This window comes from Brachyhypopomus gauderio, unplaced genomic scaffold, assembly GCF_052324685.1.
Source record: "Brachyhypopomus gauderio isolate BG-103 unplaced genomic scaffold, BGAUD_0.2 sc34, whole genome shotgun sequence".
Lineage (NCBI taxonomy): Eukaryota > Metazoa > Chordata > Actinopteri > Gymnotiformes > Hypopomidae > Brachyhypopomus > Brachyhypopomus gauderio.
In genome coordinates this window covers 1,991,247-2,004,164 of record NW_027506866.1, presented here as the reverse complement: position 1 = coordinate 2,004,164, position 12,918 = coordinate 1,991,247, and positions in this window count along the sequence as shown.

Sequence of the window (12,918 nt, the reverse complement as noted above, 5' to 3'; positions counted from 1 at the left end):
ATTAATTTCAAAACAATACACAAAACAACAGCACTGTTTTAAATGTGCGTGTTTGGGTAGCCAGCTACAGTTTTGCTTTTTCTCTAATTCGCTCGCTAGCTATTACCTAACCACCCCCCCCCCCCCCCAAAACGATCACGTTGGCGTATTAATATGTAGTTAAGATATATGCTCGTTTGGGTAGGATTTAATCCAGTAGCTCTACCTTACCTAACAAACTAGCAATATTTTATTTAATGGTAGTTTATTTTCAAAGCACACAATCTTAACGTCTTAATGCACTCTCGAGTTTACCGCTGGAATTACAAGAGGTTGATACATTTCTTATGTATTTGTAACTTATATATTTGTAACGTTATATAAGCGAACCATTCAGTCAAATAGCTATTTGTTGCGAAACGAAACACAGTTCATTTCAAGCATCTTCAAATGCTTTAGCCAATATCCAACACTTTTTTTTTAATCTGAAAAAGCAACATTAAAATGAAAGTATTTCCAAGTATTTCAAGCAGTCGTACGAACCCTAAAATTGGGTCTGTCCACTACAAACTCCTTTATGCTTTTAATTCTTCAGCCGAACGCTTGGTGAAGGGGGTTGTATAGAAGGATAAACTGATAGCACATGTACATCTCAGAGACTCTGCTGGATGTAACACAGTTCGTCTGGAATACGTATTTAAGAGCGCGTGCTCATCGCCAACACGTCTCTGATAGTCTGTGGTGGATCGTGAAAGACCTCCAGCAGCTGCATTACAGACCTACCTGGCTGCGTCATGATCGCGCCTGCGTCTCGGAGACGCTTATGAGATCTCTCCTAGACTATTTAATACGGCGTTTACTCATCTGTAGTACGTCTTTTAAACGGCAGGCTTGGATGCCAAAATGACGTTCATACGCTGCATTCCAGACTTATATGTACAGTAGGCCTATAGCTAAAATGCAGCATCTGAACGTACCTGAATGCAGGGTTGCCAACTCTCACGCATTGAGCGTGAGACACACGCATTTGACCGTTTTCACACGCTCTCACGCCACACTTCCGATATCTCACACAGAAAAAAAATATCCAGTTTATTTACCCCAGATCCACATATATGATTCAATACGTTACTAGTTCGCTAGCTCTGGCGCCATCCACCGGAATCTGTGTCCATTTTACGTTCGCCACCCCCCGCTCAACAAAATACACTCGCCACCGGCTCCAGGTTAAAATCTCACTCCAAGCGAACGTCAAAAGTTGGCAACCCTGTGAATGTGGCATTTAAAATCAAACCAGATTGAATTACAATTAAAGCTAGATTTTATATTCTTCTTCCTCCCTAAGTTAAAGCTACGAAATACACAAGCAGCGCGATCGTATGAGCCACTAAGAAGCCTAAAGACTCAAACAGAAATATACACTGGAAAATTATGCTATATTATTTTATGTAATTAATTAATATTATTAATATTATTACCACAAAACAAAATTAAGTGAAAGGGATTTTCAGTTAACATGTTTATTTAACAGAAAATCAACAATATGCAACAAACGTGTAATTAACAAATTAAAGATGAGCGTCTTGCTGGTGCCAGGTGGAGGTAGTCTTTTAGGCATTTTTCAGCCTCTGCTTTCATGGGAGCGGGTAGCGCTGGGTTCTTCACTGCGGCAGCTGTGTGTCAAAATGTAGAATATTATTACTATTCTTGTTAAAGAGGCATAAGGGCTACACATTTATCAGTTATATTACCCTGAATACATTAAGTAAACTGCATGTAAGAAATAAATCATCTAATGTATCTGTTATTAGGCTAGGCTTAAGGTATTAGGTTACAAGCATAGTAAGTAATTGGAGGAGGAGTAGTATTTTCCAAAATATACAAAGGTGTTGTTATTTACCAGTCATTTTGCCGTAAAACTTTAAAAACCACATGACCTATAAGAGTCCGTAAATGCTATGCGCTTCATGCTAAAGCTAAAAATGTAACATGTAAGTCGTTCCAATATACTCACCAATAACAAGCTGTCCACAGGCTGTCTGTTTTAATACTCGCTTGTGTCCCCTGCCACACCAGTTAAGGCTTTTTGCCAGGTTTGGGGTGAAGACCTTGCTGGAGATCCACCATATCGTTCTCTTTATTGTGTGGCCTCCACTTAGTGACAGCATGTTGGTCTGAAATAAAGCACAATAAAAATAGAAATGGATAAACAGCAATCTCACTGCACCAACTGCACCTTCATAACATATGTCCTAGGAAATGTACATTCTGTTTTGCATTTTGTAATCAGGGTTCTTATTTAAAATCAGTTAATATCTTATTCATTGTATTGACTTAAAGTAAGTGATTAGAACGTTTTTGACTAATAATATAAAACTGTATACAGTCTTGGCTAAAATATTTGCACTTCTTTTTAGAAAATATTTAGATGCAATATTGACAGATTGGTGAACCTCTACCCATCTCTGGAGAGAAAGATAGATAGATAGATAGATAGATAGATAGATAGATAGAGAGATAGATAGATAGAGAGAGAGATAGAGATAGATAGTCAAGTCAAATTTATTTATATAGCGCATTTTACAAAACATGTTGTCACAAAGCAGCTTTACAATCATATGGGTCCAGATCCCTAATGAGCAAGCCAAAGGCAACAGTGGCGAGGAAAAACATGATGGTGGAGATTAGGAAGAAACCTCGGGAGGACCAAGACTCAAAAGAGAACCCATCCTCCACTGGGCGGCCCTTTAGCACAAGTCCATATTTGTGGAGATAGAGTGTTGGTGGTAGCTAGATTTGATTTACAGTTTTTCTCAGTCGATTTGGTACATTTCTTTCATCATGATTTTCAAAACAGTTGCAAAGCACATAATTCACTCAAAATTCTTTGTTTTTGCTTCAAAAGCAAATATTTAGGTCAGTCAATTTGTCAGTGCCATCAGAGTATCTAGTCTGTGTGCCATTGCCTATGAACAAGGCAGTCAAAATAATTATGTTGTCATGTTGTCAGTGCAACTATAAGTCAAAGTCAAATTTATTTATATAACGCTTTTCACAACACATGTTGTCACAAAGCAGCTTTACAGGATTTACATGGTTAACAATACTATGGGTCCATATCCCTAATGAGCAAGCCAAAGGCGACAGTGGTGAGGAAAAACTCCCTATGATGGTGGGGAATAGGAAGAAACCTCGGGAGGACCAAGACTCAAAAGGGAACCCATCCATTGGGCGGCCCGTTACAGTCACAAGTCACAGTCAGTGCAGACTGTAAGTACATTCTGATGGAAACTAGCTAAGCTTTTGATTTCAAGAATGCTGCACATGCTGTGGTATATCAAATGAAACAATACATTTTACACACAAAATACAAAGTTACACAGAACACAAAGTTACACATGACTGTATTTGGGAGACTGATAGAAAGTAATTGGGCTGGAATCAATTTTGTACAGCAATATTGTTTGACTGTATTGTTTGCACTGCAATTTGTTGACAAAAACAAATCTGATTGAAATTCAGAAAAGACAGACAGCTGACTGGAAAAACTGCAAAATTAGAAGAAACTTATTCTACACATTCAAAACAACCTGAGCACATACAGCCTCCAGAGAATATACACATTTCTGAATTTACATACATTTTCTCTATGAAATGTTTGAACAATTGAACACAGACACAGTTGTTCTTCCAATATTCAGCTGCACCCAGTGACCAGCTTCAGCCATTGTAAAACCATGACTTACATGTACAACATGGTCCACAATTGTTGCCCTTATTTCACTGTTTTGTCCCCTCAGCCTTACACCACACAGTCTTACTCCTCTTCTTGGCTGTTCACCCTGCACATGGCCTTGTGTTTCCATTATGAGACTTTGTGATACTGCAGTGTTTAGCCTCTATAAATGTTTGCCAATTACAGTAAAGGTTCATGAGACGCACCTCTGACCTGTAGTTGAGACCATTGGTTGATCTAAACCTTCACAAATTCCCTTTTTTACTGTATCTGAATGTTCACCTGCGAATAATTCAATCAAGTTAGGAAAAAATTACCAAAATGTAACGACAAAAAAAAAAAGAAGTAAAATTATGCCTTAGAGATTATGACGACATGTTCAGCACTTTTGCATCTAATGACCCAGGCGTTGGGTCTAAATGTTTTGGAGAGTAAGACAATTCAACAGACAATACGTACAACACATTTTGATAAACATGACATAAGCAATAATGTATTTGTTCTGTCCCGCACACTTGCAGCGGGATTTGTTAGTTTGTTTAATCCCAGTTGGTGAACATTTTAATTCTCTTTTGCGCCACAAGGGGGCAGCCTTGCTAAATTTGTGCTCCTGTTTTTGTTTAAATCGCGCCATCTAACGGTTAGTGGCTATAAGCAGCAAGGAGATTAGGAAACAGCCATTCGAGCACAAAAAATCCAACCAGAGATAGAAGGGCACCAAATTACCTAGGTGACTACGTAACTGAAGACGAGGATAGTGATGGAATGCATATCACAGTAGACTACTGCTGTAGAGCAGTGTGTGGCATTCCACAGACTTATGATGAAGCAATGCAATCAGACAATTCAAAAGAATGGAGAAAAGCAATGGATGAAGAAATCCAATCTCTGAATGAGAACAAAACCTTCACCCCAACAACACTAGCAGTGGGCAAGAAACCCGTGGGGGGTAGGTGGGTTTACGCAATCAAGTCTGGTGTAGATGGGAATGACCAATACAAGGCTCGATTTACCGCTAAGGGCTACAGCCAGAAAATGGGAGTAGACTATGGGGAAACGTTTTCACCAACAGCAGACCTAACGAGTATAAGAGTTGTGTTACAAAAGGCAGTACAGGAAAATTTACTGGTCCACCAGATGGATGTGAAAACGGCGTTCTTACACGCCCCCATCGACTATGAGGTCTACATAAATACACCAGAGGGTTATCAAGAAAAAGAGGGTGTAGTATACAAGCTGGAGAAATCACTTTATGGACTCAAACAGTCTGGACGAAATTGGAATAGGGTTTTACATAATTGTTTAACAGAAAATGGATTCACACAAAACCAAGTGTCACAAACTCCTTGTGAGCAAAAGCTTGAATACAGTGATGATGCAGTTAAAATGACAGACATCAGAATGTACAGAGAGGCCGTGGGCAGTCTGATATACCTGACAACCTGCACTAGGCCTGATCTGAGTTTTGTGGTGAGCAGGCTGTCACAGTACCTAGCTGAGCCTACACAGGAGCAATGGGTCACTGTGAAACATGTCCTGCGATACCTTAAAGGTACATCAAACAAAGGTTTAACCTTTAGGAGAAACAACACTGAGAATCTTGGTATACAAGCCTACAGCGATGCAGACTGGGTGGCTGATACCAGTGATCGCCGCAGTACAACAGGATACTGTGTGAACCTAAGTGAGAACAGCGCACTTATTTCATGGAAGACGAAGAAGCAACCTACTGTTGCACTTTCCACATGCGAAGCAGAGTATATGGCACTTGCTTCTACTGTTCAAGAGTGTCTTTACCTAGAACAATTACTGGGGAATATGGAAAGTTACAAATACACACAAACAATAATACATGAGGACAATCAGGGGACAATGGCCTATGTGCACGCTGTTAAGTGACGTAATTTCCGCTAAAAGGTTAGGATGGTTGTTGACATCCGGTAGCCATTGAAAGCGTACACTGTGCTAGCTATTCACTTCACCAGTCTTGTAACGAGCATATTTACCGTTATTTACTTGGAAGTTTCCTTCATCTCCTGTCCGTTTACGTGTCCTAAACATGACAGTTAAACAAAAAAAAGTATCGTTTCAACAACGTACAGACAACAGGTTCAACCACCACTGCTGTGTACCATTGTGCACAGCATCGACAAGGTGTAATTCCTACCTGAGCTTCCACACCTTTCCAAAGGACTCAGAACTGCAGAAACAATGGGTGGTTAAGATCACGAGAGATCATTTTATTATCACGAGTACTTCCAGAGTGTGTTCGCGACATTTTATCGCTGCTCGAACCTCCCAATCCTACTGGACAACGACGACTGCGACCTAGAGCTTTTCCTGTGCTATTTCAATGGAATAACTATACTATTCCAACTCCACGACCTGGAGTATGGGAAAGAACAGAGCGTCCACCCAACACTGATCTAACAGAGATGCAGACTGACCATGATGATGATGACCCCTTACCGTGTCATGAACATGACTACTGCGTCAGTAATGAGCCTGCTGCTCTTGATCTCTCCCTCAATGAAAATGAAGAGCTACGCGAGGAGATACCAAGGCTCCGAAAACAAATCGAAGACTTAACTGTCAGCAGCAAGTTCTGTTTGGAGCGGTTTTCTGCCTCTGATGATGACATACGATTCTTTACCAGGTAAATAAAAAATATGGCAGGACACAGTACACGGATGGGCCTTCTCTAAAAATGAAATGAATACAATAGTAATACAATTGACAGAATAATTTGAAATTGTTTTAATTGTTCATGAGTTCATGTCTTCATTATGATTTTCTATTGCTTGGGCATAGAGAGGTATTTTGGCATGTAAGTGTTAAAGAAAAACATGTCACACCTCCTTTTCACCTCTTCTAATACACTGCTATCTCTGTAAACTCGCTGCACAAAAATATCATCATGGGCACAGATAACTAAATCACACCACTGCATACCAGTAATCAATAACTGGCCCTGGATTTGCCAATAATAATAATGGCTCTCCTTCAATCTGTGTAGGCCTTGTGCCACTTTGAGGAATTTGCAGTCTACATAGCTTTGTGCATTTGGGCACTTAATTTCAACAAGCCCAAATGATGGACGCTCAAGTGGGTCATATACAAGTCCATCAGGTGATGCACCCAGCCAAGATGCATCTGGATGAATCACTAGCCCACACTTGGTCAAGTTCAAGTTTTTCAGAACTGCATAGTCCTTTAAGGCCCCCGTTTCCATTTCAAGTCCCCTCTTCATGTGTGCTGTTTGTCGTGTCCCTCGGATTATCCTTTCTGCCAGGCTTTCTGCAGCACCTGGACCTCTAACGTGGCTCACCTCTCTGAAATGTGAGGCAGTCACTCTTTCTCTCCTAAGTGAATGCCACTCAGGTGTAGCACTTTGGGATCTTGTTGCCTCCTCAATAAGGTGTGACTGTGACAAGGTCACAGAAAGTGAGCTTAGGTGTAGCTGTTCTTGGTGTGTTGGCACAAATGAATATTCAGGTGGGCTTAGATGGTAACATTCTAGTGGCAGACTCGGGAATGGGGGTGCATCCTCATGTATGACAACACTGTCAGATGGAGGTGGTGGTTGTTGATAGGACAATACACTGCCAACTTGTACCTTCCCAAAGATGGAGTCCACAAGTGGCTTGTCAGGCGAGATGTTCATTGTGCAGATGAGTGGAAGAGAATCTGCTTTCATTCCAGCGTAGACCGGTCCAGGATTGAGGGTGGCCCGGTGTGGGAGCTCACCGCTGTAGCCCTTGAAAAGTGTACTAAAAGAAGAGTGAATAACATTTATTTTTACACATTGTAATCTGTTCACCAGCACAACTGATTGTGAATCACATATCACATGTCATCTGAAGTACAACGAGGCTAAATTAAATTTTGAAGAGAACAGGGTCTTATCAGATGATCAAAAGCATTTATTATTTTACCACACACTGTAATCTGCCTATTAAATTTGGTACTACATACCTAACTCCACTGGCTGTAGTAGCACCTGGTTTTGGCTTTAGGACAACCATGGCATCCACGGGTCCAGGCTTCACCCCCTATTAATTTAAAAGATGGTGTTAGTAAAGTGACTGTGATACATTAACTAACATTAAATAATGAAATAAGACAAACCATTGTTGGTGGTTTATGCCACTTCTGTTCTGTCTGTGTGCATGAAAGGACAGGAGGCACGACAGACATGCCAGATTCAGAATAATGAGCAGTCTGGAAAAGCAATGCAACCAAGTGGTTGCAGATTCCGCAACCAGCAACACAAGAGCAGTTGCTGTTAATGAGCACAACTGGCATTGAATCACGTAATGTCATCTGAAATACACAAGAGGCAAAATGTAATATCTTGAAAAGAAGACTTGAGCAATGTCAATAGGCGCAATTTCTGTCCCATCATGTTGTTAGTGGTGAATGTCACTTGTCTATTGTCTCATGTAACGTTTGTGCTGTTTTGCATCACTCCTAAAACACTTGGCTATACTGTCTTTCTATTCTACAGTGTTGTGCATGGTTCAATCTACTAGTTCACTGAGCAACTATAAACTATAAAATATATTTTAGATTTAAACTTCATTTTCACTCCAGATGAAATGCTTACACAGAGGAGTGAAACAGGCCTACTTATATTTATATTATTTTGTTGTTTCCACCACCAACAACAGAACAGTGCAGGTTTTACTTCAACTGCTTCTTGAAGAGTGTTATCAGAATATGTTAATAGGTGTAAGTGTTGAAGCCATATGTTAATAAAGAAGATAAAATATTTGAAAGACAGATTGACAGATTTTAGAAAATGCAGTTTGAAGAATAGCTGAGGTGGACTATATTCTGCTTTTGAGTCATAGAGGTAGATAACAATAGCTCGAACTGTAAAATAAACTCCCATTTGTTTACTATAGGCAAAACAGACTGCTAATGATTCCCACTCAGCTACTCTGCATTTGGCTACCATTGTAAGCTTTGAAAACCAATGCCTATGGCTATCACAGCTTACGTGAAGTAAGAGCAAGGATAAAAGATTGAACTTGTGTTGAACTAACTTTTGAACTTGTTCAACAGAACTTTGAACGTGACACTGAACAGAACTCGTGTCATTTTAACCAGTCCTACTCTCAGCTGGTGTGGCGTAGCTATCTGTTTTCTTCATAGATCTGTAGCAGTGAGCCCTCACTGTTATCTCGTTAGCCTTACTTTTGCCTGATACTTCCATCAGAAATACAAACATGTTTTTAAAAGGCATTTCTAGTACTAGGACAGGTCGGTTCGTTACTAAAAACAACATCACTTCATTAGACTGCCACCTCAGGCTAGCTAGCTAACTAGCGTCAGCCACTTACCTTCAAAATTGCAGAGGTAGGATGAAACGTAGAACTTGAAACCCTTTTCAAGTGTACTCTGTGGCGTTGTACTTGATGCTCTGACAATACGACGCACATCGTTGACGGTAAACTTCGGAAACTCCAACAGGCACCTTGTGAATTTCATAGACTCGGCCATAAACATCTGCACTTCCGCATACCAACCGGAAATATGGTACCATCCTTACACCAAACGACGAAGTGGTGCGTGCACCTAAGCCATTAAAAAATAATAAAGAATAAAAATTGAGACGACATTACAGCTTTAAAAACGCAATAAACCAATAACATATGTACTAGATAAGCAAAAATAAGGTACCAACAAAATAAGGTTCACAGCTCCGTGTTCCTCGGGAGCGGAATATGTAAACAACGCGAGTGGAAACTATCTAACGGTGGTACGCTAACGACAGCTAGCGTCGCCACAGCGGGCTACAGTTAAGCTCGCCCATTAAGACGGAAGATATGATTAGTCAATTTAGCTGTCATTTGAAACTGGTATTGAGCTGAATTATAACTGCGTGGCCCTCTGTAAACGAACAGCGGGCATCACAGTTAGCTCGTTAGTTTCCTGTTTACTTTCTAGAAACGTCAGAGGGCGTAATATGGCGACTTCAAGCTGATTGGTTTAGTAGCCTCAATATGCAAAATAGTAACGCATTCTGGTAGCGAAATCTTATTTTGCATAGGGAAAAAATAAAATAACGTTTGAACAGTTCATGTAGAACTAAAATATATGTAATATAGAACTATTCTGTTTCCTAAATATATTTAGGTTAATATATTTTTTGGCATACCGTCATCGAGACATATATGAATTTATAGTGGTATATATATTGTACAAATGGCCAAAGTAAAACGTGTTGTTAGGAAGCACTAGATGTTGCGCTCCCTTGGAAAGGAATCGTATGGTAATGGCATGCGATTGAAGGGATGAAGGGCTCCTAGTGACCTGCAACCGATTTTTTTTAACCTTTAGCACCACCTGACACAGTGCTCTCCTATTTTGTCCGCCTAAGCATGAAAGCCTCATATTGGACCTTTGGGTTTACCCTAAGGTGTTTAACAAGATTTCTTGTGTTGCCACAACTCCTTATAGTTTTTTTTTTTTACACAAATCACAAACAGCATCTTGGCTCTTTGTGGGGCTGAAATAGCTCCACACATGACTTCTCTTGCGTTCCGCCATAGCGTACGTACAGCGCCCTAGTACACTGAGTGAGCGTCTGTGTGTGTGTGTGTGTGAGCGTGCCGCAGTACTTACGCATTATGCACTGACCCAGGCGGAAGAAAAAGTAGTTCCCACCAACCGCATATCATTTAGACAAGATCTCAATATTTTTGTTACTTCCACAGTGTTCCTGTTAGTGCTTTGCATTACCTCAAATGACTGAAATATCAAAAGTATGGATATTTTGATTTGAAAATCGATTTTACAACATAAAGACCTGGTATCGATGGAATGGATATTTCAGTATCGATCCGCGCATCACTAACTAGAGCTGCGTCAACAAGCCAAATTACAGGATTAGGGCTGCATGTATGAACATCACACACTGACAGAGGTGGGTAGAGTATTCAACAATTTTACTCAAGTTAAAATACTGTTACTTGAACCAAATGTTACTCAAGTAAAAGTAAAAGTATGCATCCAAAAATTTACTTGAGTAAAAGTAAAAAAGCACTTTGATAAAAAGCTACTCAAGTAGTGAGTAAATGCATGAGTACTGTCTCATGTCAATAAATTACATCATGGGAAATTGAATGACTGGAAACTGACTTTTAATGATAACAAAAATAATTTATTATAAAAAAATATAATATATAAAAAGTATTTATTATAAATAATTTGTATTTTAGTTTGTTCCTAATTATTAGACCTGTGTAACTTTATATCCTGAGAGTAGGCGGTATCCAACTAGAGATAGAAGGGCACCAAATTACCTAGGTGACTACGTAACTGAAGACGAGGATAGTGATGGAATGCATATCACAGTAGACTACTGCTGTAGAGCAGTGTGTGGCATTCCACAGACTTATGATGAAGCAATGCAATCAGACAATTCAAAAGAATGGAGAAAAGCAATGGATGAAGAAATCCAATCTCTAAATGAGAACAAAACCTTCACCCCGACAACACTAGCAGTGGGCAAGAAACCCGTGGGGGGTAGGTGGGTTTACGCAATCAAGTCTGGTGTAGATGGGAATGACCAATACAAGGCTCGATTTACCGCTAAGGGCTACAGCCAGAAAATGGGAGTAGACTATGGGGAAACGTTTTCACCAACAGCAGACCTAACGAGTAATAAGAGTTGTGTTACAAAAGGCAGTACAGGAACATTTACTGGTCCACCAGATGGATGTGAAAACGGCGTTCTTACAGTATATAAGCTGGAGAAATCACTTTATGGACTCAAACAGTCTGGACGAAATTGGAATAGGGTTTTACATAATTGTTTAACAGAAAATGGATTCACACAAAACCAAGCTGACCATTGTGTATATTCTCAAGAGTCAAAAGAAGGGAAAGTGATCATAATTTTATGGTTCTATGATCTAATCATCGCTGCAAGGGATGGAAATTAATTGAAAAGAGTGAAAGGGATGCTTGCACAGCAATTCAAGATGAAGGATTTGGGGCAACTCAAGCATTTTCTTGGTATACATTTTGATTTTTCTGGTGGGTGTATTAAGATGTCACAAGAAAAGTACACAAACAAAACTCTACAGCGTTTTAACATGTCAGAATGTAGGGTAAGAGAAACTCCTTGTGAGCAAAAGCTTGAATACAGTGATGATGCAGTTAAAATGACAGACATCAGAATGTACAGAGAGGCCGTGGGCAGTCTGATATACCTGACAACCTGCACTAGGCCTGATCTGAGTTTTGTGGTGAGCAGGCTGTCACAGTACCTAGCTGAGCCTACACAGGAGCAATGGGTCACTGTGAAACATGTCCTGCGATACCTTAAAGGTACATCAAACAAAGGTTTAACCTTTAGGAGAAACAACACTGAGAATCTTGGTATACAAGCCTACAGCGATGCAGACTGGGCGGCTGATACCAGTGATCGCCACAGTACAACAGGATACTGTGTGAGCCTAAGTGAGAACAGCGCACTTATTTCATGGAAGACGAAGAAGCAACCTACTGTTGCACTTTCCACATGCGAAGCAGAGTATATGGCACTTGCTTCTACTGTTCAAGAGTGTCTTTACCTAGAACAATTACTGGGGAATATGGAAAGTTACAAATACACACAAACAATAATACATGAGGACAATCAGGGGACAATGGCATATGTGCACGCTGTTAAGTGACGTAATTTCTGCTAAAAGTTTAGGATGGTTGTTGACATCCGGTAGCCATTGAAAGCGTACACTGTGCTAGCTATTCACCTCACCAGTCTTGTAACGAGCATATTTACCGTTATTTACTTGGAAGTTTCCTTCATCTCCTGTCCGTTTACGTGTCCTAAACATGACAGTTAAACAAAAAAAAGTATCGTTTCAACAACGTACAGACAGCAGGTCCAACCACCACTGCTGTGTACCATTGTGCACAGCATCGACAAGGTGTAATTCCTACCTGAGCTTCCACACCTTTCCAAAGGACTCAGAACTGCAGAAACAATGGGTGGTTAAGATCAGGAGAGATCATTTTATTATCACGAGTACTTCCCGTGTGTGTTTGCGATATTTTATCGCTGCTCGAACCTCCCAATCCTACTGGACGACGACGACTGCGACCTGGAGCTTTTCCTGTGCTATTTCAATGGAATAACTATACTATTCCAACTCCACGACCTGGAGTATGGGAAAGAACAGAGCGTCCAC